A 26,393-nucleotide genomic window follows, 5' to 3' on the forward strand; every position below is an offset into this window, starting at 1 on the left:
GTTCAGACCTGTTCTAAGCAATTTTACATTCCTTTTCTTTATTTATATTTATTTTCTTAAATTATTTTGTTTATTTTTTTTAAAGTGTTAATTTTTAAATGTTTAAAGATTTATTTCCCAAGGGTGTTATTTGAAATGTTTTCTGTTTTTTATTCAAAGTAACAAAACACATTCTTATTTCAGTGTGATATTTTATTTAAGTCTCAAAATCAATTAATAATGCACTGTACAAACATCAGTCTTTGTCTTGGGTGGTTATAGTTTTAATGCATTGTTTTCCTATGAGCAACCATCCATCCACAGTTTCTCAGCTTAACTTCTGAAGGCTGATGGAGGGAGGAAGAGTAATTAATATCTTAATAAATATTTAAGCTAGAATAGTTTAGGAATAGTGTAATGAGGGAACTCTGTCCTTTGCTCTTTTCTTATCCAGTGAACCTTTGCACTTTGTAATGCTAGCAGCATGGGATCGTTATAGCAGTGCTGCCCAAGGAGTTCTAATTCTATAGGGGGCACAAACAATTTTATTTGCCCTTTGACACATTCTGCTTGATATACCACTGTGCATTATATATATGTGACAGATTCATGCAATTTTCAAAGCCCTTATTATGGGTGCTAGAAATATAATTTATTAGTACAGTATGTCCAAAATGCTATTGGGTAAGTAAAATAGTAAATTGATATGTTCTTCAAAAGTGAGCAATTCAGAACATTTAAATATAGACAAGTTAACATTTTATAAATTATACTGTGAGATAGTAATAAAGTTTCAGATTATTCAACTTGAGCTATTTTTACATTTACTTTAAAACTCATTAATAAAATATTTCATACCACCTTTGAGGCAAAATATGTAGCTTTCTAAGTTATTTTCTTTATTTTACTTCTAGTTCATGGCATAATTGCTATACTTTTGGGAATTGTACTCCAAACGTTCAAGACATTTGATTATAGGTCAGTCTGTTGAGTAAGTTAGGACAGTTAAGCAGCATATAAATTCTCAGGACCCCCCAAAATATGTCCAGATCAAGACTACCTAAAGCATGTCATACAATGAGTCACGCAAAAGTTAGGCAGATTACAATATTTAAATTTCTGAAAAGCATCTCACTATTTAATATATTGTTTGAAAAACAAAAACAGTGATTAGATTTGGAATTCATAAGTAGCTTGCTCATGTAGTTATATTACTGCCTTTCTTCGCCATGACTGCATCAGGGTCCTGATGTCACCTTCTTCTCTATTGGTTGTCCTGAGCTTCCTAATTAATATGATCCAGTCTGTCAACCACCATCTTAAGATAGAATTAAAAAAAAAAATTCCCCCTGATATCTGGATTCCAAAAATGAATTGTATAAGTTTTTGAAATATACAAATCATTCGCAATATTCAGTTTCGTATGTGAAATGCAAACAAAAAGTGATTTTGCGTATTAAGTTTTTTACTTCTTGAACGGTTTCTTTTATTTGCCTATGATATGTATGTACAGATTAAGCATCTATTTCTGACATCTGTCTTTTAAGTTTTATTTCTTTTCTATTTTCTCTTTATCATGTCACTATTGCTTTAATTTTTCTCTTTTGTTCTCTTGTATGTGTGCATTTTCTTTATTCTTTTTTCACATCTGTTTTGTTTATTTCTGCATCTATTTTTTTCTTATACCAAGGGAAAAAAATCTTTTTATGTTGCTTCATTAAGATCTGCCTTTCCCTTTGTCTTTTTTTCTTTGTTTTATCTCTTCTACACTCCTGCTATTTTTACTTCTTATCATGTCTTTTTGCCTCTTTTTTTCTTGTCCCATTTCATTCGTCTAGGTTTTTATTGAAAGCACTAAGAGACAAAAATAGACTCATGTAGATAACACAGCTTTATACCTGATAGTCTTAGTTATGAATGTTATTTTTCTTAATAAACACCCTTTCTCTTAAAATCTTCCAGAATTGTGCAAAATAGCAGAGCTAAGCTGACACTCTTCAAACATACTTCTAGATAGTAAGGCATGAGCCTGTAGTGGGAAAGAGAATAATGGTTCATTTTGTGTCAGGTGCCTTAATCCTTAGGTAATTTTGATCCACTCAAGAAGTGACTTCTAGTACTCTCCTTTCCTCTACATATCTCCAAATATGTATTTGTAATTTTCAGACACAGAGCATGTATGTGATGAGGATGAATTAACATTTATTTATATACTTCTTAATCATTTACATTTTGAAATCAATCATCTGTTCTTTGGAACAACCCCATGAGCTAGGTAAATCAAATAATTTCACCCTTATTTTATAGTTAAAGAAACTGATGCATAGATGGTACATTTTTGTCTAGGATCACATAACTACTAAATGATGGAACTAAGTGTTAAAACCAGTGCTTCTGATTACTGTAGATTCTTGCTCTCTTTCCTCTTTCATTGTTCTAACTGGTTGAAAATAAAATATGTATCTGAAATATTAAAATTAAACCATTATAATAAAAGCATGATATGATACAGTAAACTATGTTTGATGATTATATAGATTTTTGACCAGTTATCATTTAATGGACACTAGTAAATGTCAGTAAACAATTTATTTATAGTATGTTTATAATATATAAATAATAATGTTAACACATTGACCAGGGGATTTTTGCAGAAACTAATGCCTGTGGCCGCAATACATCTCCAGTCAAAAATGTGTTAAAAAATTTAATATGATCAATAACATTGATCCCATTTTACAGATGAGGAGACTAAGAGTCAATACTTAGTAAATTTCCTGAGGTCACATAGCTCTTAACGTAAGGTCCATGGGACAGGGACTTAGTCTGTTTTTTTCATTGCTGTAACCCAGAGCCTAGAACAGAACCATAATAAATATTTGTAGAACAGAGCCTTCATAATAATTTTTTATTTGATAAATAAGATGGTAGAGCCAGGATTAAAATCCCAGACTACTACTGCTTTTTCTAATATGTCTTGCATTATTAAAGTGTACTACTTGATCTTCTGTGAGGAAACATTCAAAGAAACCAAAATGAAGAAAAATTACATTGTGGCTCCCCTACCCAATCCAGTAACTGAGAAGATATTCTGAAAATTAATGATAAAAAATCGGTTTGTCATGATTTATTTGATACCTTGATTGACCTATACATTTTCATCTGAATATATAAAAGTGAGATACCCTATTTTCTTTTTTTAGCTATATCATCATGATGCTAAAATTATGGATGAAAATGGAAATATTTATGCCAACCTATTGCTATTTCTGTTTGACACACTTGCTTATAAGAGTACAACCAGGCTGTTGTACTTGCTGTACCCTGTATACACTTTGTGCTTTATGGGATCTGTAACTTTGCTTTTCTGTTCTTTCCCTTAATCCAGATTCTATCCATGTTGTAGTGCCCAGCTGACATCCCACTCAGCCACACCCATCATAATCAGTGACCTCTCCTTACTAAGACTGTTGGGAGTTGTTATGATTAGTTAACTTGTATGGAATTTATCATGTTCTATCTTGAGCTATCTCTTTTGTCTCATAATATTATTATCAATTTATCTTTCACGCCTTTCCACTATAGCCCTACAATTCTTTGAGCATGCTTTATAGATTTTGGAATTGCATATCAATCCTTATGAATAAGCAGATAGGAGCCAGTTTTTACGGTAGTACAGTGCATCCTGCGAGAAAGTCAGGAACTGATGCTAAATCTACTCACTAAGATCCAATCCCCTGGAAGGAGACCAAAGCAAAAAGACTAGGCCTTAGTCTAGAGATACCTAGATAATGTGACCTGCAGCATAGGAATGAGGGTTATTCTGGTATCAAACTGTAGCATAAGAGGACAAATATTTAGACTAAGGAAGAAGATCAGTAAAAGAACTTTATAGTATGTAGGTGGAATATAGGCAAAAGTGATTTGATGCTGATCTATGTAATATTGTGTTAGAATTGCTTGAATATATCTTCCCTAAGAAACTTAGTTGTGGGCTGTAGTGATAGGAAGTAAAGTAGAGGGATTAGACTCAGAATGTTAAAAAAAATAAAACTACTAGAAGTGGAGGGGGAAGGGAGATCACATGGCCACAGAAGGAAAAATCCAAATGTGGAGGAGACATTTAGAGAATAGGAATCTTGGCAGAGCCTGGCATTACACATTGAAGATACTCAAATATTTATGGATTGATTGCTTGTTGACATCCATCAAAAAACTTATTCCTTAACACACAAGATATTTGGTGTCTAGTTTTCTGACTGATTTTTTTCAGCATTCATGTGAATTTTTGCAATTGTTCAGAAACAGCCAGCTCTGATAAACTGAAGCTTTCTTTTAAAAAAAAATCTGTTTTTGATGCTCTGACTTGGACTATGTCCAAAATATTGCTGAAGGCCAATAAATATCCTTTCTTCTCCTCTGTACCTCGTCTTTTCCGTGCAAATGCCACTGGAAGTCATTTCTATCTAGTGATTTAGCAACCAAATTCCACTCATTTATATTTCAATCAATGATTGTTTAATCTCTGAAACCATTTTATTTTCCTAGAATATTCAAGTATTTGACTTTTCTTTCTCTGGCATCCAGTAAATAGCCAAAATCTCCTGTGAAATTTTTGCAAATATCTAGTATACACCAGCAGAAATAAAGTAGAATCCAGGCCTAAAACTTTAAGATTAGCAAAGTATAGTTTAATTTTACTTACTAAATGAGTATAAATAGATGTGACTAACTATTGGATTATGTAGCACATTTCTGATGCATTAGGAGCAGAGCTTGAGAGATCAAAATACTTAGTCTTTCATGTGGCAACTTTCCTTAACTATGAAATAATGTACTTTCTGGCATATATTATGGCTTATTAAGGGGATTGATTTGGTCTAGGCAATAAACATCATGTCAGACATGCCTGGCAGGAAAACCTGCTTAATATGTTTTGTAATAAGATGGAACTTTTTGTTCTCGAAAACATCTGCCAACTGAATTCAAGAGTGAAGACAGAAAATGTCATCAATTTAGTGGTAATCCTATAAATTTAGTTTCTTTTTGAGCAACACACATCAAGACACACAAAATTCCCAGTGTTAATCACCACTGGTATAGTACTTTGTAAAACGATGAAACAAAAACATTTTATTTTTATATAATGTGTTAATTAATTCAAAATGAATTTTAATATTTCAACTGATAAAATTTTAACAAGCATCTTGCCAACAGATCATTTTTTAAAGCATCTGTTTTTTAATGTGTTGGGTTGAGAACTGAGTCAAATGGCTAAATATGTACATATATTCTTTTTAAAAACATATTTCAACCCCTATAATTATAGATACACTATGTTTTTCCCCTTAGACCACCAGGGGCTGCTGCTGTTCATATTGAATTTTGCTTTCCTCAGAAACTGAAGACACCAATCACACTACACTTTTTCTTTCTTCCTTTTTTTTCCTTAGCCCAAAATCTTTTAAAATATAACTAGAAAGAAAAATGAATAGACTTAGCTAGTAACTGAATAATCAATATAAGGATGTACTATTTTAAACATTTTCTGTATTCTAAGACATCTACATTTTTCCAAATAAACTTAAAGCCTGTAGTCATTGAAGGCAGATTGTGATAATAACTCTTTTTATTTCCTATTTTTAGTGTCTGAATAACATTTAGAATCATATCCTTTGCAGAGAGATAGTGTGGAGATGAGATTAGAAGTGCAAAGTCAGATAGACCTGAGCTTGAATCTCAGCTCTTCCACTTAATATAGCGTCACCTCAAACAAGTTAACTTCCTTATGCCTCAGTTTTCTGTCTGAAAAATGGAATGATAATAATATATATAAAGTGAACATAGTATCCGGCACATAGTCTTGGGACTTCTGGGCCAATAAATAACATCCTGTCTTCTCTCAAGTTCAGAATCAATTGAGAAAGAATCCGATTTCAAAATCCCCTTGCAACTCTTGGTACCTTGTACCAAAAATAATACCCCTGTCTTACCCTCCTGGGTTTGGTACCCAGTGAACACTACAGCATAGGAATCAGACAGAAGGAGATCAAAACATCAGCTTTGCTAATTGATGTAGTTCAACTGGAAAATGTGGCTTAGATCTGCGGCTAAATTCAGACTTCCTAGTGTATTTCCCCCTGAAATGAATTTTCATCTTTCCTCCAAACATCCAGTGTGCCTTTAACATGGTAGAAAGCAAGCTGGAATGCATCCTTCCTGCAGCAGATCATTGTTATTACTACTTGCATTTTCTAAGAACTCAATACAGCAATATTAAAATATTCATTAAATGTTCACTAAAGCATACATTAGTTTCTTCATTTTAAGGTTTTCATTTAAAAGAGAAGCTGTGATCAAACCTAATTACAGAGAAGGTTTCCATAAAATTGTAAAGCTTTCAAAGGGCCATAATTCTATTTCAAATCATCAGAAATTAATCTTTGTATTTTCATGTTTCATGTTACCAAAGCCTAGTAAACACAGTAGATTTTTTAATAAATATTTGATGAATGCATATTTGAATAAATGCTTACTAACATGAACCTACAAAGCAAAAGAGACAGACCCTTAACTATATAAATCTACTCTTTGATATTGACTAGCATGAGGTTGAAAGAACTGTGAGACTATGTATATTATGTCTAAACAACACTAACACTCAGAAAATTAGTGCATTGTTCTCTAAATTCAACTAACAGCCATTTTTAAGTCTACCAAGCATTCTTTGGATGTGGTTAAAAGCAAGTCAAAATGAAGAATTAGAAATAAGTAAAATAATTACATATTTAGATTTATAACAGAAATTACAGAAAAGACCAAAGCTCTGCATTTAGGGGTTTTGATTGGCCACTGATGAATTTTAGTGGGGGGATTCTGCCATAAATATAAGGTAGTGGAAAGAATAAGAACTTTAGAATCAAAAAGGTGCATGCTGTAACCTTAATTCTCTTGCTTACAAGCTGTGACTTTAGGCAAGTCACCTCTCCTCTCTGAGTTTCAGTTTCTTCATCTGTAAAATAGGGATAATCATAGCTATTAGGCTGTTGTATGGAATGAATGAGGTAAATTAATGTGTATGAAAACAGCCAGTGGGATACCTACTATTCAGTATATCCCCTTTCCTTTCTCTTCCCTCCTTATTCCCTTTCCCCTAGGAAATATGGAGAGAATTACGGCCAGATGACATCTCTCCCAATTAGTTTACCTTCAGTGCTTCTCAAACCTTTTGGTCTCAGGACCCCTTTTCAAATGCTTAAACATTATTAAGGTCACTAAAGGATTTTTGTTTATATGGGTTACATCTACTGATATTTTCCATAAAAAGAATTAAACCTGAGAAATTTTTAAATATTTATTTTTAAATAACAATAATAAACCCATTATATGATGACATAAATAACATATTTTTATGAGAAATAAGTATATTTTCCAAAACAAAAAACACATAGTGAGATGTGTGACATTTTAAAAAAGTCTCTTTAATGTTTGGCTTAATAAAAGACAGCTGAATTCCTACATGCATCTTGTGATATATTGTCTTTATTGACATTTATGAAGAAAATTTGGCTTCACACAGATATGCATTTGTATAAAGGAGTGTTTTAAAAGGTTTTTCAGATAATTATATATATTCTTCTTTGATGCTATACCAACATTCAACAAGAGGTAATAGTTTCTTAAAGATTAGTTGCTGTGTGGATCTAAAACACATCAGTGAGCATTGCATACTCTGTTTTATGGAAATCCATTGGTCTTTGTTGTACTTTGAATGGATCTTTTACCCATGAATGACTTTATAACATCTTGTATTGGTCATTTGGAAAATATTGTTTCACTGAGCTATACAGATCTTCCAAATGTTGACATATTTTATTATGTAGTATCAAAAATTCCTATCTATTACTGTTCCTACCAATCTCATACACAAAGCTTTTAAGAATTGAAAAACTATCAAGCTTATCAAGGAGTGTACAAGTTGCCCAAAATTTTAATTTTATCAAGAAAGTTCAATTTTTATCATTAGCGACAAATATTGTCAGTTGTTTTCCTTAAACTGTCAGGCTTTGTTCATTTTCAAGAAAATGGCTTCCAAATGCCCAAATCTGAATCATAGTTTGTTTCTCAGTCTTACAAGTAAAGATGGTGCTCCATTAAAAAAGTGGCTGCTTTAGCTCACAACTCAATTAATTGCACAACTAGTTTTTCTCCAGACAACCATCATAACATAATTTGGTTTGCAGGTGCTTTATGCGTTCCTTCTATTCATCACTCAGAATATTAAACAGACATATGCTCAGGGGTTGAGATTTAATAAAAGTAGTTTTTCTGCTTCATCAACATCTTCAAGCAAACTTTCTTTTTTTTCCCCTGAGTATATGGTAGTGAATAATACAATGACTACTGGAGTTTAGAACCGCTACAGTGATCCGTGCTAATTCACAACAGTTTTATTCTCCATTGTTTTCAACTGTTAATGTGCCAACATAGTGAAATAGACAAATAATGTCTTAGTATTATTATGCAGACCCCCTGAAAGGGTCTCTGGAAACCCCAGAGGTTTACTGACCACATTTCTAGAAACACTGGTCTACATCTCTTTTCTGGAGTAAGCGTAGAATCAACAAAAGCAAGCAGTTTAGATTAGGATAAGAACCACTTTTTTTCAGTTGTTGTTTTAGGCAGTATAAAACTAGAACAATATGAGCAGCTATGTAACCTGAAATAGAGAAACTAGAACAGAGTAGGACTGGTTTATTAAGGCATTTGGTGCTATCCAGTTTGAACTTTTCTCATCTGGACTCAGCGAGCACTGTGTCTAGACTGCTTCACCTGTTCTCCGCCCGGTGCCATCCCCCTTCATTGAAACTAACATGTCAAGTCCACAGTGACCAGGTCAGTGGAATTTGAGGATTTAGAATTTGTTTTCTACTGCTCTTCCCCAAAAATAAAAGGCCCTGGAGAATCACATGCCCGTTTGGGGTTTTAGCAACTACAGCTTTCATTCCCTTCTTTTCCCTAAAATGATTGGCCTCTTGCTTCCCAGGAAAGCTCAAATATTTATCCCTGCTATCCAGCTGGAGTCTATTTTATTACTATATTCTACTAGTTCTTTACTGGTGCTATCTCTCTATTACTGGTGCTGTCTTCCTGTTTTATGTTTACTTTACTTTGCATTAGAATGATTCTAGAGTAGTTAAGAACTGGGTTTCTGGTGTTTGGCAACATGTGTACTGGATTTTGCAAATAGTATTCACTCAGTAAATATTAGTTAGAATTATTGTATGTAATATCCTTGATTTACAGTCAACTTGCACATGTCATTGACTCTCTCTCCATTTGTGAAGCCATGCTCCTCTTAGCTCTCCAAATTGGGTTCCTCTTATTTCTTGTCTAAGAAAACATTTGATAGTAACTGTCTAAAATACAATTGGATTCACCATGCTTCTATTTGGCTTTGATCATGAATCACTTTGGTCATGTTCACAACTTCCACCCCCTTCTTGGGAAAAGGGGGCAATTTAAGACCTTCTGACCCCAACTCCTTCCCCCCTTGTGCATCCATTTGTATAGTTAGAAGTAGTTGTCATCATTTGTTTGTTCATGTAATCCTCATAATTATCTTATGTATTACCCTGACTTTACAGATCCTTAAATGAGACTCAGAAACGTAAATAGACTTACTCATAGTTACATATCTAATAAGAGTAACTAAACCAAGGTTTGAGCCCAAGTCTTTCTGACTGCAAAGCCTCTGTTTTTCCCACTATACTACATTGCCAATAATGAACATTTCCTACAACTGATTCTCTAAGATTTCTCTGTGTGTATGTGAAATATATATACATGAGTGAAAGGATAAATGGATCTTTCTTGGATTGCAAGGCAATTGCTGTAATAAGAATAGTATTTCCGGGCTTCCCTGGTGGCGCAGTGGTTGAGAATCTGCCTGCCAATGCAGGGGACACGGGTTCGGGCCCTGGTCTGGGAAGATCCCACATGCCGCGGAGCAACTAGGCCCGTGAGCCACAATTACTGAGCCTGCGCATCTGGAGCCTGTGCTCCGCAACAAGAGAGGCCGCGATAGTAAGAGGCCCGCGCACCGCGATGAAGAGTGGCCCCCGCTTGCCACAACTAGAGAAAACCCTTGCACAGAAACGAAGACCCAACACAGCCATAAATAAACAAATAAATAAATAAATAATTAAAAAAAAAAAAAGAATAGTATTTCCCACGTGCAACAGTTTATTCAAAGACCGTACTTAAAGGATTACAATGGTTAAATATATTGGGTGTAGAATTTGCGACCCACATTCTCTCCTTGAGAGTAAGACACCCTTACACATTTTTTTTTTAACATCTTTATTGGACTATAATTGCTTTACAGTGTTGTGTTAGTTTCTGCTGTATAACAAAGTGAATCAGCTATATGCATATGTATATCCCTATATCCCCTCCCTCTTGCATATCCCTCCCACTCTCCTTATCCCACCCATCTAGGTGGTCGAAAAGCACTGAGCTGATCTCCCTGGGCTATGCAGCTGCTTCCCACTAGCTATCATTTTACATTTAGTAGTGTACATATGTCCATACCACTCTCTCACTTCATCCCAGCTTACCCTTCTCCCTCTCCGTGTCCTAGAGTCCATTCTCTACATCTGTGTCTTTATTCCTGTCCTGCCCCTAGGTTCATCAGAACCATTTTTTTTTTTTTTTAGATTCCATATATATGTGTTAGCATATGGTATTTGTTTTTCTCTTTCTGACTTACTTCACTCTGTATGACAGACTCTAGGTCCATCCACCTCACAACAAATAACTCAATTTCGTTTCTTTTTATGGCCGAGTAATATTCCATTGTATATATATGCCACATCTTCTTTATCCATTCATCTGTCGATGGACACTTAGGTTGCTTCCATGTCCAGGCTATAGTAAATAGAGCTGCAATGAACATTGTGGTACATGACTGTTTTTGAATTATGGTTTTCTCTGGGTATGTGCCCAATATTGTGATTGCTGGGTCATATGGTAGTCCTATTTTTAGTATTTTAAGAAACCTCCATACTGTTCTCCATAGTGGCTGTATCAATTTATATTCCCACCAACAGTGCAAGAGGGTTCCCTTTTCTCCACATCCTCTCAAGCATATATTGTTTGTAGATTTTTTGATGATGGCCATTCTGACTGGTGTGAGGTGATACCTCATGGTAGTTTTGATTTGCATTTCTCTAATGATTAGTGATGTTGAGCATCTTTTCATGTGTTTGTTGGCAATCTGTAAATCTTGTTTGGAGAAATGTCTATTTAGGTCTTCTGCCCATTTTTGGATTAGGTTGTTTATTTTTTTGATATTGAGCTGCATGAGCTGCTTGTATATTTTGGAGCTTAATCCTTTGTCAGTTGCTTCGTTTGCAAATATTTTCTCCCATTCTGAGGGTTGTCTTTTCCTTTTAATGTTTCCTTTGCTGTGCAAAAGCTTTTAAGTTTCATTAGGTCCCATTTGTTTATTTTTGTTTTTACTTCCATTTCTCTAGGAGGTGGGTCAAAAAGAATCTTGCGGTGATTTATGTCATAGAGTGTTCTGCCTATGTTTTCCTCTAAGAGTTTTATAGTGTCTGGTCTTACATTTAGGTCTTTAATCCATTTTGAGTTTATGTTTGTGTATAGTGTTAGGGAGTGTTCTAATTTCATTCTTTTACATGTAGCTGTCCAGTTTTCCCAGCACCACTTATTGAAGAGACTGTCTTTTCTCCACTGTATATTCTTGCCTCCTTTGTCAAAGATAAGGTGACCGTATGTACGTGGGGTTATCTCTGGGCTTTCTATCCTGTTCCATTGATCTGTATTTCTGTTTTTGTGCCAGTACCATACTGTCTTGATTACTGTATCTTTGTAGTATAGTCTGAAGTCAGGGAGCCTGATGCCTCCAGCTCCATTTTTCTTTCTCAAGATTACTTTGGCGATTCGGTGTCTTTTGTGTTTCCATACCAATTGTGCAGTTTTTTGTGCTAGCTCTGTGAAAAATGCCTTTGGTAGTTTGATAGGGATTGCATTGAATCTGTAGATTGCTTTGGGTAGTATAGTCATTTTCACAATGTTGATTCTTCCAATCCAAGAACATAGTATATCTCTCCAACTCTTTGTATCATCTTTAATTTCTTTCATCAGTGTCTTATAGTTTTCTGCCTACAGGTCTTTTGTCTCCTTAGGTAGGTTTATTCCTAGGTATTTGATTCTTTTTGTTGCAGTGGTAAATGGGAATGTTTCCTGAATTTCTCTTTCATATTTTTCGTCATTAGTGTATAGGAATGCAAGAGATTTCTGTGCATTAATTTGTATCCTGCTACTTTACCAAATTCATTGATTAGCTCTAATAGTTTTCTGGTAGCATCTTTAGGTTTCTCTATGTACAGGATCATGTCATCTGTAAACAGTGACAGTTTTACTTCTTCTTTTCTAATTTGGATTCCTTTTATTTCTTTTTCTTCTCTGATTACTGTGGCTAAAACTTCCAAACTGTGTTGAAGAATGGCGGTGAGAGTGGGCAATCAATCTTGTCTTGTTCCTGACCTTAGTGGAAATGGTTTCAGTTTTTCACCATTGAGAACGATGTGGCTGTGGGTTTGTCATATATGGCCTTTATTATGTTGAGGTAGGTTCCCTCTATGCCTACTTTCTCAGAGTTTTTATCATAATTGGGTATTGAATTTTCTCAGAAGCTTTTTCTGCATCTATTGAGATTATCATATTGTTTTTATCCTTCAATTTGTTAATATGGTGTATCACATTGATTTGCATATATTGAAGAATCCTTGCAACCCTGGGATAAACCCCACTTGATCATGGTGTATGATCCTTTTAATATGCTGTTGGATTCTGCTTGCTAGTATTTTGATGAGGATTTTTGCATCTGTGTTCCTAAGAGATATTGGCCTGTAGTTTTCTTTTTTGGTGACATCTTTGCCTGGTTTTGGTATCAGAGTGATGAGTGCCTCGTAGAATGAGTTTGGGAGTGTTCCTCCCTCTGCTATATTTTCGAAGAGTTTGAGAAGGATAGGTGTTAGCTTTTTCCTAAATGTTTAATAGAATTCACCTGTGAAGCCATCTGGTCCTGGGCTTTTGTTGGCTGGAAAATTTTTAATCACAGTTTCAATTTCACTGCTTGTGATTGGTCTGTTTATATTTTCTATTTCTTCCTGGTTCAGTCTCAGAAGGTTGTACTTTTCTAAGAATTGGACCATTTCTTCCAGGTTGCCCATTTTTTTGGCATATACTTGCTTGTAGTAATCTCTCATGATCCTTTTTATTCCTGCAGTGTCAGTTGTTACGTCTCCTTTTTCATTTGTAATTCTGTTGATTTGAGTCTTCTCCCTTTTTTTCTTGATAAGTCTGGCTAATAGTTTATCAGTTTTGTTTATCTTCTCAAAGAACCAGCTTTTAGTTTCATTGATCTTTGCTATAGTTTTCTTCATTTCTTTTTCATTTATTTCTTTTTTATTTTTTCATTTATTTCTAATCTGATCTTTATGATTTCTTTCCTTCTGCTAATTTTGGGGTCTTTTTGTTCTTCTTTCTCTAATTGCTTTAGGTGTAAGGTTAGGTTGTTTATTTGAGATGTTTCTTGTTTCTTGAGGTAGGATTGTATTGCTATAAACTTCCCTCTTAGAACTGCTTTTGCTGCATCCCATAGGTTTTGGGTCATCGTGTTTTCATTGTCATTTGTTTCTAGGTATTTTTTGTTTTCCTCTTGATTCCTTCAGTGATCTCTTGGTTATTTAGTAGTGTATTGTTTAGCCTCCATGTGTTTGTATTTTTTACAGATTTTTCCTATAATTGATATCTAATCTCATAGCTTTGTGGTCGGAAAAGATACTTGATATGATTTCAATTTTCTTAAATTTACCAAGGCTTGATTTGTGACCCAAGATATGATCTACCTTGGAGAATGTTCCATGAGCACTTGAGAAGAAAGTGTATTCTGTTGTTTTTGGATGGAATGTCCTGTAAATATCAATTAAGTCCATCTTGTTTAATGTGTCATTTAAAGCTTGTGTTTCCTTATTTATTTTCATTTTGGATGACCTGTCCATTGGTGAAAGTGTGATGTTAAAGTCCTCTACTATGATTGTGTTACTGTCAATTTCCCCTTTTATGGCTGTTAGCATTTGCCTTATATATTGAGGTACTCCTATGTTGGGTGCATAAATATTTACAATGTTATATCTTCTTCTTGGATTGATCCCTTTATCATTATGTAGTGTCCTTCTTTGTCCTTTGTAATAGTCTTTATTTTAAAGTCTATTTTGTCTAATAGGAGAATTGCTACTTCAGCTTTCTTTTGATTTCCATTTGCATGGAATATCTTTTTCCATCCCCTCACTTTCAATCTGTGTGTGTCCCTAGGTCTGAAGTCAATCTCTTGTAGATAGCATATGTACAGGTCTTGTTTTTGTAACCATTCAGTGAATCTGGTCTTTTGGTTGGAGGATTTAATTCATTTACATTTAAGGTAATTATCAATATGTATGTTCCTATTACCATTTTCTTAATTGTTTTGGTTTGTTTTTGTAGGTCTTTTCCTTCTCTTGTGTTTCCTGCCTAGAGAAGTTCCTTTAGCATTTATTTTAAAGCTGGTTTGGTGGTGCTGAATTCTCTTAACTTTTCATTATCTCTAAAGGTTTAAATTTCTCCATCAAATCTGAATGAGATCCTTGCTGGGTAGAGTAATCTTGGTTGTAGGGTTTTCCCTTTCATCAGTTTAAATATGTCCTGCCACTCCCTTCTGGCCTGCAGAGTTTCTGCTGAAAGATCAGCTGTTAACCGTATGGGGATTCTCTTGTATGTTATTTGTTGCTTTTCCCTTGCTGCTTTTAATATTTTTTCTCCGTACTTAATTTTTGATAGTTTGATTAATATGTGTCTTGGTGTGTTTCTCCTTGGATTTATCCTGTATGGGACTCTCTGCTCTTCCTGGACTTGATTAACTGTTTCCTTTCCCATATTAGGGAAGTTTTCAACTATAATCTCTTCGAATATTTTCTCATTCCCCTTGTTTTTCTCTTCTTCTTCTGGGACCCCTATAATTCAAATGTTGGTGCGTTTAATGTTGTCCCAGAGGTCTCTGAAACTGTCCTTGATTCTTTTCATTCTTTTTTCTTTATTCTGCTCCCTGGCAGTTATTTCCACCATTTTATCTTCCAGCTTACTTATCCGTTTTTCTGCCTCAGTTATTCTGTTATTGATTCCTTCCAGAGTATTTTTAATTTCAGTAATTGTGGTGTTTATCAGTGTTTGTATGCTCTTTAGTTCTTCTAGATCCTTGTTATATGTTTCTTATATTTTCTCCATTCTCTTTCCAAGATTTTTGGATCATCTTTACTGTCATTACTCTGAATTCTTTTTCAGGTGGGTTGCCTATTTCGTCTTCATTTATTTGGTCTTGTAGGTTTTTACCTTGCTCCTTCATCTGTAAAATTTTTTTTCGTCATTTCTTTTTTTTTTTGATGGGTGGTGCTGTATTCCTGTCTTACTGCTTGTTTGACCTGAGATGGCCAGCACTGGAGTTTGCAAGCAGTTGGATAGAACCTGGTCTTGGTGCTGAGATGACGTCTGGGAGGTCTCACTCTGATTGATATTCCCTGGGGTCTGAGATTCTCTGTTAGTCCAGCAGTTTGTACTCAGAGCTCCCATCACAGGAGCTCTGGCCCAACTTCTGGCCTGGGAACCAATATCCTGCAAGCTTTGTGATGCGGTTAAGAAGGAAGGGAGGGAGGGAGGGAGGGAGGGACAAAGGAAGGAAGGAAGGAAGGAAGGAAGCAGTACAATATCAAAGAATAAAAAGAGAATAAAATTAGAAAGATAAAAATTATATTAGGAAAAATAAAACTATAATTGAAACAACTTCAACAAGATAAAATAAAACCACAACAGAAAAAAAAGCGGCGGGGGGGAACAAACCAAAAGGAGAGAACAATAGCGAAGTATAAAGAATAAAATAAAATTAGAAAAATAAAAAATTTATTAGGAAAAATAAAAATGTAAAAGAATCAACAACAATGAATCAACAAGGTAAAACAGAACCCCAATCTAAAAGAGGAAAAACGAAAAGAAAAAAAAAAAAAGCCTTAGCTATGGAGGTGGAGTTTAGGCAGGGGGTGGAACTTAGGCAGGGGTGGGGTTTAGGGTTGGAAGGGACCTAGGTGGGTGGGGGGGTGACATTTGAGCATGGGGCGGGGCCTAGGCTCAGGACCCACGCATCCAGCAGAAGCCCTTGGGGGTGCGGCCTAGGCAGGGCGACATTCAAGCATTGGACAAGGCCTCTGCTTATGACCTGCGTGGAAGGGGAAAGGCAGCAGGTGGAAAGGAGGGCCTCTGGAGTGTGGGGTTCTGGAGTTTGGAGGTAAGGCCCTGAGTGAGGGTGTGTGGGTGGGGTTTAGGCCCAGTGCGTTGGAGGGGGTCTCCTAGTGTAGAGGTAGGGCCCTGGGTGGGCGTGTAGGGGCGGGGCTTGGGCTCTGTGTGGCAGCAGGGAGGCTCTGAGGGCAGAGGATTAGGCCAGGGAGCCCAACGAGCTCCCCGGTGCCTAAGTGGACAGGATAAGCACTGGCCACTTTCCCTTCAGTTCCTTCGCGCCCCCTCCCCCACCATCTCCCCCAGGGTCTCCCCTGTCACCGCTGGACCCCTAACCATGGGTAGGTCCCACTGGGTGTAGAAACTCCTCCCTTTCCCCAGCCACCCCTCAGGGGTGCCCGTTTCGGAGGTCCGGCCTTTACTTTTGCTCCCCCTCCCCTCCATCCCACTCCCTCAGGACCTGCGTGGCTGGAGGGGGCCTCGGTGGGCAGAGGATCAGGCCTGGGATCTCAACAGGTTCCTGAGGGTCCAAGTGGGCAGGGGAAACCTGGCCACACTCCCTTTCGATCCTCTGTCTGCCCAGTGGTCCCCCAGTTTCCCCCTTCAGGCGTGGAATCCCTTCCCCTCCCCCAGCCACCCCTCATGGGCACCAGTCCCGTCCCGCCTCCACTTGTCCTCCCCCTTCACTGCCCCCATGCCCCACGTCCTACCCGGTTGCTGGGGTTCTTCCCGTCCCCTTAGGTGTCTGTGGTAGGTGCCCTAGTTGTGAGGAGATGTGAATTCCCCATCCTCCTAGTATGCCATCTTGACTCCGCCTTACACATTATTTTTGTCTAAGTCCCAAACTGCCCATCTGCGATGTGTGAGTTGTGTGACAGCAAAGGAGTTTAGAGTTATTGCAGGTGAGGATGAGGGATAGCCTGAATCAGCTTGTATAGTTGACTCAAAAGTGCTTTATTTACTGACGGTGATCTATTTTTTATCCCTATCCTGATTTCAGCTTGTCTTTAGGTAAGTTTACCCGTTTAAAACCAGTCAGCTGTTGCTCCCCCACCTCCCTTTGGCGTTTTAGCCAGTCCCAGTATTCACTTATGAACACTCTGGCTTTGTCAATGGATCTAAGCACTTCTGTATGTATCTCTCATGTGTGACATAGCTGAGCAATGTAACGTGTTTACTGAGTGACTTGAATATATCTATTTTAGGCTTCTCTCATTTCAATTTGAATTATATATGTGCATTTGTAAAGTATAAAATTGTATGTTTAGATTTACTTGTTTGGAGCATGAAATTAAAATACCCTATGTATCAATTTCTTCATACCCATGTAAACTTTATTCTCAGTGTGATTTTCATTAATTTAATACTAAAGGAAAGCTTTGATTATTTTTCTTGAAAAATGATAGATTATAAATTTAATCAGTTATTTATTTAGGGAACCCTTGAAAACAAAGATAAAATTAACCTTGAATATTAATCTTAATGGTCATCTACTAAGACTTTACTAATTTCTGTTTGTCTTAAAAATGGTTCTTATACCTGAATTTGTTTTCCTAAAATCTTTAGCTTAGCTTACTGTGTGTCCAATTTGGTATTTCTCTGTGAAATTTTAGAAAAATCCTCTCTTCCTCAGGAGGTGATTAGGAGAAAGATTATAGGACTCTTATCATTCAGGATACTGTTATATTTTAAAATTCTAAGATAATTGGCCATTTATTAACAGTCACTATTTTTTATTTAGAAAAATCTTTTAAATATTCTGGGCCAAAGTTTCTTGTTTCTACCAGAGTGATTATAATAATTCCAGTAATTTCCAGATCTATGTAATGGATTAATAATTTTTTTTTAAACTTCGAATCATTATATAAATGTTTAACATTAGAATTCGGATTTTACACTGCTAAATTAAGTAAATCTGGTACACAAACCAAAATCTGTTTTAGTCATATTATCGAGAAGAGGAACTCAGTTTTTTTGCAGTGTTACTGTCCTAAATTTTTGACAGTGAGGCATATTCTTTCCATATTAAAAGGAGTGTTTACAAACCATTTAGCCTACATTTGTTTACTGTTTTATATAAAGAGTACATTTAGGAAGAACATTACTTATAGGACAAGGATTCTACCAGATTATGTTGCCGAAAGGTAATATTTGAAACTTGTTAGGTAGTTTTTAGAGGCATACCAAGTCTAACTAATTTATTGTTAAATATAGATGAGAAAACCGAGATTAAGAGAGATTATATACTTTGCTCTAGATTGTACTATTATTAGTGACAAAGCTTGTATTGGAACTTTGGCTTTCTATTTACCATTCTAGTTATTGAAATTTTCATATTATAACCAGGTTTTCCCCCTCTATTCATATTTGAGAGTGGCTTCTCTGGCCTTTGTATCAGTAGCTGATAGAGTTGAGGGGGTTGGGGAAGAAGAAAAGGATGTGTGTGTTTGTGTGTAGATTCTTAGGCAGGGGAAGGGGTAAGTGATCATTAAGTAATTTAGATTTAAACCTAGAAGTTAGTTGAAAACAGTATTCCTAACATAGTCGATTTTAAGATCTAAGAGGAAGAATATAAATTTAAAAATCTTGGTGCGTTATATTTGAATTATGATGTTAACTATACTTCATTCACTCCTAATGTTCTTTGTTTCATTTTCACACAGGAGAGTGAAAAAAATTCCCTCAGAATTCTTGTTCAGAGTGCTTATATAATTATGCCATCAAAGAAAGGCTATTATTTGTGCATATATAGCTCAGTCAATTGAAGATTGCTTGGATTATCATCTTTTTCATTGATTTTAAAACCTTTTATCACGTATTAACATCTCTGAATTTGGGATGCATCTTAAAAATTATTGGCATATCATGGATTATTTGGCAACATTTTTTCCTCTTAATCGTACATAAAACAGTGGTACCTTTTAGAACTGATGGTATCGTAGATGGATGAAATATGATATGAGACAAGGCTGCCTCATTGCACAACTCTAAGGGGATGTAATTATTACCTGGCACCACCTAGAGTTGTACAGTGTGTAGACTATGTGGTCTTATGGGATAGCCCTAGTAGAGGTGATGTGTAGGTTCATTCTTTTTCTTACATTTTACCCCATATTTGATCCCACAAATTGTATAAAGACCACCTGCCTACTGTTTAGCAACTAGTAACCCCTCAATAAATGTTTATTTCTTTACCTACACATCATTGCAGTCAGTTGTGTTCTTTCATTTCCCAAAGCAGATTGAGACCAGGTTTGAATTCCCTCCAGTTCTGGATGTTATATCATTAAGAAGATGTTGTTCTCTAGATGGTAAACCTAGATGGTAAATCTAGGAAGTAATGACTAAATGACTGGATTAAATAGAGATGTTAGCCCCTAAGTGGTCTAATTGTTTGCATAATTCCTTTTACTTTTAAAACTTTCCTTTGGAACATAGGAGCACCTCAATACGTAAGGCAAATGCTAACAGCCATAAAAGGGGAAATAGACAGTAACACAATCATAGTAGGGGACGTTAACACCCCACTTTCACCAATGGACAGGTCATCCAAAATGAAAATAAATAAGGAAACACAACCTTTAAATGATACATTAAACAAGATGAACTTAACTGATATTTACAGGACATTCCATCCAAAAACAACAGAATACACTTTCTTCTCAAGTGCTCATGGAACATTCTCCAGGATAGATCATATCTTGGATCACAAATCAGGCCTTGGTAAGTTTAAGAAAATTGAAATCATATCAAGTATCTTTTCTGACCACAGTGCTGTGAGATTAGATATCAATTACAGGAAAAAATCTGTAAAAAATACAAACACATGGAGGCTAAAGAATACACTACTAAATAACCAACACATCACTGAAGAAATCAAAGAGGATATCAAAAAATACCTAAAAACAAATGACAGTGAAAACACGATGACCTGAAATGTATGGGACGCAGCAAAAGCAGTTTTAAGAGGGAAGTTTATAGCAATACAACCCTACCTCAAGAAACAAGAAACATCTCAAATAAACAACCTAACCTTACACCTAAAGCAATTAGAGAAAGAAGAACAAAAAGACCCCAAAGCTAGCAGAAGGAAAGAAATCATAAAGATCAGATCAGAAATAAATGAAAAAGAAATGAAGAAAACTATAGCAAAGATCAATGAAACTAAAAGCTGGTTCTTTGAGAAGATAAAACATTAGCCAGACTCATCAAGAAAAAAAGGGAGAAGACTCATATCAACAGAAGTAGAAATGAAAAAGGAGACATAACAACTGACACTGCAGGAATACAAAAGATCATAAGAGATTACTACAAGCAACTATATGCCAATAAAATGGGCAACCTGGGAGAAATGGTCCAATTCTTAGAAAAGTACAACCTTCTGAGACTGAACCAGGAAGAAATAGAAAATATAAACAGACCAATCACAAGCACTGAAATTGAGACTGTGATTAAAAATCTTCCAATCAACAGAAGCCAGGACCAGATGGCTTCACAGGCAAATTCTATCAAACATTTAGAGAAGAGCTAACACCTCTCCTTCTCAAGCCCTTCCAAAATATAGCAGAGGGAGGAACACCGCCAAACTCATTGTACAAGGCCACCATCACCCTGATTCCAAAACCAAAGAAAGATGTCACAAAGAAAGAAAACTACAAGCCAATATCATTGATGAACATAGATGCAAAAATCCTCAACAAAATACTAGCAAACAGAATCCAACAGCATATTGAAAGGATCATATACCATGACCAAGTGGGTTTATAGGAATGCAAGGATTCTTCAATATATGAAAATCAATCAATGTGATAAAATATATTAACAGATTGAAGGAGAAAAACCATATGATCATCTGAATAGATGCAGAAAAAGCTTTTGACAAAATTCAACACCCATTTATGATAAAAACCCTCCAGAAAGTAGTCAAAGAGGGAACCTACCTCAACATAATAAAGGCCAGATATGACAAACCCACAGCCAACATCGTTCTCAACTGTGAAAAACTGAAACCATTTCCTCTAAGATCAAGAAGAAGACAAGGTTGTCCACTCTCACCACTGTTATTCAACATAGTATTGGAAGTTTTTTTTTTTTAAAGATTTATTTATTGATTGCTCTGTTGGGTCTTCGTTTCTGTGCTAGGGCTTTCTGTAGTTGTGGCAAGCGGGGGCCACTCTTCATCGCGATGCGCAGGCCCCTCAGTATCATGGCCTCTCTTGTTGCGGAGCACAGGCTCCAGACGCGCAGGCTCAGTAGTTGTGGCTCACGGGCCTAGCTGCTCCGCGGCATGTGGGATCTTCCCAGACCAGGGCTCAAACCCGCGTCCCCTGCATTAGCAGGCAGATTCTCAACCACTGCGCCACCAGGGAAGCCCAGTATTGGAAGTTTTATCCACAGCAGTCAGAAAAGAAGTAAAGCTATCATTGTTTGCAGGTGACATGATACTATACGTAGAGAATCCTAAAGATGCTACCAGAAAACTACTAGAGCTAATCAATGAATTTGGTAAAGTAGCAAGATACAAAATTAATGCACAGAAATCTCTTGCATTCCTATACACTAATGATGAAAAATCTGAAAGAGAAATTAAGGAAACACTCTTATTTACCATTGCAACAAAAAGAATAAAATACCTAGGAATAAACCTACCTAAGGAGACAAAAGACCTGTATGCAGAAAACTGTAAGACACTGATGAAAGAAATTAAAGATGATACAAACAGATGGAGAGATATACCATGTTCTTGGATTGGAAGACTCAACATTGTGAAAATGACTACACTACCCAAAGCAATCTATAGATTCACTGCAATCCCTATCAAATTACCAATGGCATTTTTCCCAGAACTAGAACAAAAAATTTCACAATTCATATGGAAACACAAAAGACCCCGAATAGCCAAAGCAATCTTGAGAAAGAAAAACGGAGCTGGAGGAATCAGGCTCCCTGACTTCGGACTATACTACAAAGCTACAGTAATCAAGGCAGTATGTTACTGGCACTATAACAGAAATATAGAACAATGGAACAAGATAGAAAGCCCATAGATAAACCCACGCACATATGGTCACCTTATCTTTGATAAAGGAGGCAAGAGTATACAGTGGAGAAAAGACAGCCTCTTCAATAAGTGGTGCTGGGAAAACTGGACAGCTACATGTAAAAGAATGAAATTAGAACACTCCCTAACACTATACACAAACATAAACTCAAAATGGATTAAAGACCTAAATGTAAGACCGGACACTATAAAACTCTTAGAGGAAAAACATAGGCAGAACACTCTATGACATAAGAAACCCTCCTGCAGTGTTGGTGGGAATGTAAGTTGAAACAGCCACTATGGAGAACAGTATGGAGGTTCTTTAAAAACTAAAAATAGAACTACCATACGACCCAGCAATCCCACTACTGGGCATATACCCTGAGAAAACCATAATTTAAAAATCGTCATGTGCCACAATGTTCATTGCAGCTCTATTTACAATAGCCAGGACATGGAAGCAACCTGTGTCCAACGACAGATGAATGGATAAAGAAGCAGTGGCACATATATACAATGGAATATTACTCGGCCATAATAAGAAATGAAATTGAGTTATTTGTAGTGAGGTGGATGGACCTAGAGTCTGTCATACAGAGTGAAGTAAGTCAGAAAGAGAAAAACAAATACCATATGCTAACACATATATATGGAATCTAAAAAAAAAAAAAAGGTTCTGAAAAACCTAGTGGCAGGACAGGAATAAAGACTCAGAGATAGATAGTAGACTTGAGGACACGGAGAGGGGAAAGGGTAAGCTGGGACGAAGTGAGAGAGTAGCGTTGACATATATACACTACCAAGTGTAAAATAGAGAGCTAGTGGAATGCAGCCACATAGCACAGGGAGATCAGCTCAGTACTTTGTGACCACCTAGAGGGGTGAGATAGGGAGGGTGGGAGGGAGACGCAAGAGGGAGGAGGTATGGGGATATATGTATATGTATAGCTGATTCACTTTGTTGTAAAGCAGAAACTAACACACCATTGTAAAGCAATTATACTCCAATAAAGAAGTTAAAAAAAATTTCTTTTGGCATTTTCCAGGTAACTGAAATAGCTAATAGTATGATAAAAGTACAGTGTCAGTTATAGGTTGCATTCTGTTAGCACATCTTCATTGATTTTGTTTCATGTCCCAAGTGGTAGATGTTAAAGATAAAATATGGGTGGAGAATAAAACATATAATTTGTACTCGAGGCACATGAAATTAGCCAGGATAGCATATCAAGATATTAAATGTGTCTTGAAACTGGAAAATATCTATCCTGTAGAGTGGCACAGCTTGGAATGATCTCTTCACATTTTGATTCAGTTGAGCACAATTTATAAAACATCATGCTTGGTCTAGCCCTTTGTGAGATATAGAGATGGAAAAGCCAGAATCCCTATTCTCCAGGGGCTCACTCACAATCTAGCAGGGAGGCTGAAATATTCATAAGCAACTCAGATATTAGGCAGATTGTAGTAAATATTTTGAAGCATCTCATGTGTTGCATTATAGAAGTATAAGGAAGGGCAAATATATTTTTTGATGGGGAATCCAAGGGTTCTTTTACAACTATTAATACGTCCTTGGTAATAAAAGTCAGATACTTAGAGATTCAGTTATAGACCACATTGAATTTTAAAGTTTGAGAACTATTTTATACATTTTCTTTATTAAATATAATTTATTATTGCAATGAGAACCTTAATTTTTTTACAAATTGTTTATATAAATTCTTTTACATTTATGTTATATAACATGATTTTTTTTTTGTCAAATATTATAAACCACTTCAAAATTTTGGCGCTTTAAAGGAATTAGATGTTTCTGACCCATTCTGATAACTATAATGTTCCAATTTTCAGTAATGCAGTGGTATTTGTTCTTGACGCCAAAATGGTTTTTCCCCTACTTTTAGCTCAAATGAAGCTAATTAAACATATAAGGAGAATTTAAAACCTGCCAGAAGCATTTAATATCCCTTGACTAATCTTTCCTTCTTTTCTTTCCCTCCCTCCACCGAATGGTCTGTGGTATGTTTACTTTATATCTGTGGTACGTTCATTCATTATTTAGGAGAAATAATGCAATTCAATAATAATGCACCTAACCTTTTAATAAAGATCTATAGATCATAAAACACACTTGTGTTTTGTTCTTTAGGAAATACAATATGAAATTTATGATAAGCAGTTTTCATTTTAAAAAAATTTCTATTTAGGTTTTCACATTTTTTTAATTGCTAATTAAATTATTGATATTTGTTAGGTCCTTCTTACATGGGTTTAAATAGTAATTTTTGGAAAAAGATCTAAATAAGCAGCTTTCTTCAAAAAGGATTAAAGTGATGAACAAATTAATCTTCAGGGGAGCCTTTGAAGGTCCTTCTCTATTGCAAATTATTGTTCACTAATGGAGCATCTCACTTAAGGTAGTTTAAGTAGGAGAGTTTCTGAGGAGGTTCCATTCTAATTCTAAAATAACTGTGCTCATCTCCATATACATGCCTTCCTTCTTTACACTCCCCCTTCCTCATGACCTTGACTTTAGTTTCTACTAGAAAAAGTTTGATGTAAGTCATACCCTATGTGGGAATATTTTAAAACTTCATTAGGATAAAGATTCTGAGTTAATCATCTTTTTAACCCTGTAGCACCTCACAAATTGCCTTGAACATACATAATACTCAAAGTTATTGGATGAATAAATGGACTAAATGATTTTATTTTGAGATTTGGCTTTACTTAGACAATGGCCATAGGAGAACTGTCCTCTCCTTACCTTTCTGATCTCATTTCCTGCTCCTCTCTCTTTCACTTTTTCCGTTCTAGCCTAGCATGCTCCTGCCTTTCAGTCTTTGCATTGGCTGTTTTTCTACCTACAGTGTTCTGCCCCCAGCTATATGTATGGCTAACTTCCTGAACTCCTTTAAGTATTTTCTCCAGTATCATCTCAATAGAGGTATACCTTGGCCATCCTAATTAAAATTACAGCCCTACTTACCCCTCCCCCATTCCCCTTACCCACCTCTCCTTTTTCCTTTTTCTTTAACACTTATTCCCTTCTAACCAATCATATAATTTACTTATCCATTAAATATTGTTTAGTGTCTGTCTCTCCTGTTAGAATATAAGCTCCAAGGAGGCTGGTATCTTTGTTTTGTCATTGATGTTCACCATGTGCTTAGCACAGCCTAGCACAAAGTAGACACTGAGTAAATATTTGGTGATTGAATCTATAGGCGGAAATTCATTGTTTCATTTGGATTGTTATATACTGGTAGGGATTGTCTTGTCAGTAATTTATTGTATGTGATGCCCTGTTTTGAGAGCTTACTACACACTACACACTTTGTATATGTGTCTCATTTTATCCTCAATTAACCCACTTTTCACTATATTTTGAATTATTTGCTTATGTTCTTTTTTTTAAAAGATTTAGTTATTATTTACTTATTTATCTTTGGCTGAGTCGGGTCTTTGGCTGCAGGATCTTTGTTGAGGCACGCGGGATCTTTCGTTGCAGCACAAGGGCTCTTCGTTGAGGTACGTGGCCTTCTCTCTAGTTGTGGCGTGCGGGTTTTCTCTTCTCTAGTCGTGGCTCATGGGCTCCAGAGCACGTGAGCTCTGTAGTTGTGATGCTCAGGCTCCAAAACACGTGGGCTCTGTAGTTTGCAGCAGGCAGGCTCTGTAGTTGAGGTGCGTGAGCTCAGTAGTTGTGGTGCGCGGGCTTAGTTGCCACGTGGCGTGTGGGATCTTAGTTCCCTGATCAGGGATCGAACCCCTGTCCCCTGCATTGGAAGGCGGATTCCTTACCACTGGACCACCAGGGAAGTCCCTGCTTATGTTCTTGTGTCTTGCACTTAATTAGGTATTCAGCCTGTCTATTCATCTTTGTATCCACAGTGTCTGGCTCATGATGGGTACCCGAATAGTAGTTAAATGAAGGAGTGAGTGATAAATCTTATGACAAACTGACATTCTTATAGAGAAACCCATAAAATGGAACCTAGTGACCCTAGTGACCAGATTA

The 26,393-nt window shown here is 36.1% G+C and overlaps 1 protein-coding gene and 1 long non-coding RNA gene across 12 annotated transcripts in view; one reads left to right on the top strand and one right to left on the bottom strand.

Annotated features, from left to right (window-relative positions):
* ARB2A (ARB2 cotranscriptional regulator A) overlaps window positions 1-26,393 on the top strand; it is a 432,252-nt gene that overhangs the window by 169,928 nt on the left and 235,931 nt on the right. The window lies entirely within an intron of this gene.
* On the bottom strand, window positions 1,605-21,409 carry LOC309659042. Its single transcript, XR_014262537.1, has 2 exons — window positions 10,215-21,409; window positions 1,605-9,896 (listed from the first exon to the last, which is right to left on the bottom strand). It is a non-coding gene; the product is annotated as an uncharacterized lncRNA (long non-coding RNA).

The sequence above is a fragment of the Balaenoptera physalus genome, assembly GCF_965194825.1.
Source record: "Balaenoptera physalus genome assembly, chromosome: 3".
Lineage (NCBI taxonomy): Eukaryota > Metazoa > Chordata > Mammalia > Artiodactyla > Balaenopteridae > Balaenoptera > Balaenoptera physalus.